The following is a 2,939-nucleotide window of genomic DNA, read 5'->3' as shown; positions in this document are numbered from 1 at the left end:
CGCGAACTGGAACTGCTCCGTATGTTTGGTTAAGGTCTTAGAACTCTCGTAGCAACTTAGGTCATATGGTGTCCAGATGCCATTCCATTGTGCCCTTTCAATGATATATCATATACTTGTAAATGTGGCAGAGCAGACTAGCCAGGCACACAATGGTTACTAAAGGGGCATTCAGGTATAGGACACAGAGCCCGTGGAATTTGTTACAGCTATATTTGGACCAAAACTGAGGTTTTCAGAGTAATTTTACGTTTTTTAGGGATTTACATTACCCCCCCCCCCCCCCCATGAGGGTTCGTAAATACTACTTTGTCATTGTAAAATTGGGGTTAGATTTATTTTAGCGGAAAATAATCTCAGTTTATGTCCAAATATAGCTGTATAACAAATTCTCAGATTCCTGTTGTATAGGGGTACAACCACCGAAATGAGAGGAAATACCACTGAAATGAATTTTGTTTACAACGTTTATGTTTTAGTTGTAATTCTGAAATTCCAATAGCTCCGTTTTTGTAACCATGGCATTCTATATGATGAATCATCAAAGTAAATATCCATTAACTTCCCGTTTTCTGATGCCACCTGTTACATCCATGTACAGGCCGTAATTGGTATGTCTAACCTGACGATACCAGATACACAGACTCACAGTATGTTACCGTGCAGCCATTTGTCTTTGACAATATATTACCTTGTTTTGACATTCAAATAGCTTACATTTGTTTCGCGTCAAACTTTTGTCTTTTATTGGGGTCATTAGATAGTATCTCTTTCATATAAGATAAATTGTCCTTGACAATTTTTATCAATTTATACGTTTTTGCATGATATTCCTGTTATTGTTTTCTATTTGATATTTAGATAACGCATATTGTATATATTATCCGTCATTTTATTTCTCCGGTATATTGTAATTAGCCCAGAGACTGAATACTTCTCCAATACATTGTAATTAGCTTATAGACCGAATGTTCCGTCGGTATACTTCTCCAATACATTGTAATTAGCCTATAAGCGGATGTTCCGTCAGAAGACTTCTCCAATACATTGTAATTAGCCTATAGACCGAATGTTTCGTCAGTATATTTCTCCAGTACTTTGTAGTTAGTCTATTGACCGAATGTTTCATCAGTATATTTCTCCTTTACAATGTAATTAGCCTATAGACCGAATGTTTCATCAGTATATTTCTCCTTTACAATGTAGTTAGTCTATAGACCGAATGTCTCATCAGTATATTTCTCCTTTACAATGTAATTAGTCTATAGACCGAATGTTTCATCAGTATATTTCTCCGATACATTGTAATTAGCCTATAGACCGAATGTTTCATCAGTATATTTCTCCTTTACAATGTAATTAGCCTATAGACCGAATGTTCCGTCAGTATATTTCTCCGATACATTGTAGTTAGTCTATTGACCGAATGTTTCATCAGTTTATTTCTCCTTTACAATGTAATTAGTCTATAGACCGAATGTTCCGTCAGTATATTTCTCCAATACATTGTAATTTGCCTATAGACCGAATGTTTCATCAATATATTTCTCCAGTACTTTGTAGTTAGTCTATAGACCGAATATTTCATCAGTATATTTCTCCAGTACTTTGTAGTTAGCCTATAGACCGAATGTTTCATCAATATATTTCTCAAGTACATTGTAGTTAGTCTATAGACCGAATGTTTCATCAGTATATTTCTCCAATACATTGTAATTTGCCTATAGACCGAATGTTTCATCAGTATATTTCTCCAGTACTTTGTAGTTAGTCTATAGACCGAATATTTCATCAGTTTATTTCTCCAGTACTTTGTAGTTAGCCTATAGACCGAATGTTTCATCAGTATATTTCTCCAGTACATTGTAGTTAGTCTATAGACCGAATGTTTCATCAGTATATTTCTCCAGTACATTGTAATTAGCCTATAGACCGAATGTTTCATCAGTATATTTCTCCAGTACATTGTAGTTAGTCTATTGACCGAATGTTTCATCAGTATAATTCTCCAGTACATTGTAATTAGCCTATAGACCGAATGTTTCATCAGTATATTTCTCCAATACATTTTAATTAGTCTATAGACCGAATGTTTCGTCAGTGTACTTCTCCAATTCACTTTAATTAGTCTATAGACCGAATTGCTCTGTAAACTTCTCATATACTTTATAATTAACCCATATATCAAATTATCCCCCGATTTATCTTTTCCGATACATTGTAATTAGTCTATAGATCAAATTATCCCCCGATTTATCTTTTCCGTTACATTGACATTAGCTTATCCATCAACTGTCTCGTCGGTATATTTCTATCTCGCTGTAATAATTAGATTACGAAAGACATGTTTCAGCAGTTTTATTGTATTTATTTTTAATTCCGAAGCACATCGATTTATATAAATGACTCTCTAGATTTTTTTCTTCTTGGTAATTGCTTAAAGAACGTATATATAACCAACTGTATATAGCATTATATATGTGGGGCAAAGAAGTAATTCCAACAGTGTGGACAAGTTAAGGTTGTCAAATTTTCGGAGCGATCCGCTCCTTTTTCAAGACACAGTGGAACAGAACATTTACATGTACATATATATCATATTACATAGCTGTATAAATGTATACATACTGTAGCGTCATAACGTTTGGGAAGTAACGGCGAGGTAAACATTTTTTTATAAATTTTATCTTTATTACAATCAATCGAACACAAAATATCATTTTTAACTCGATATCGTCTATAGCATATACATTTCGCTTCCTTTTCGAAAATCATAATATAGATATTGGCCAAGTAAGTAACACCATCAGTTATAATTACTTCAGTGCCCCTTAAACCGTTGATATTACTTTCTTGTCCCATATATAAAATATATTTATACATGTATGTATTGTTTCCTGGCTCAGCATCATTCTAGAGAAGAATTATGACGCAATTAG

Source organism: Mizuhopecten yessoensis, unplaced genomic scaffold (assembly GCF_002113885.1).
Source record: "Mizuhopecten yessoensis strain PY_sf001 unplaced genomic scaffold, ASM211388v2 scaffold11105, whole genome shotgun sequence".
NCBI classification, from domain to species: Eukaryota; Metazoa; Mollusca; class Bivalvia; order Pectinida; family Pectinidae; genus Mizuhopecten; species Mizuhopecten yessoensis.
This window is presented reverse-complemented; position numbering follows the sequence as displayed.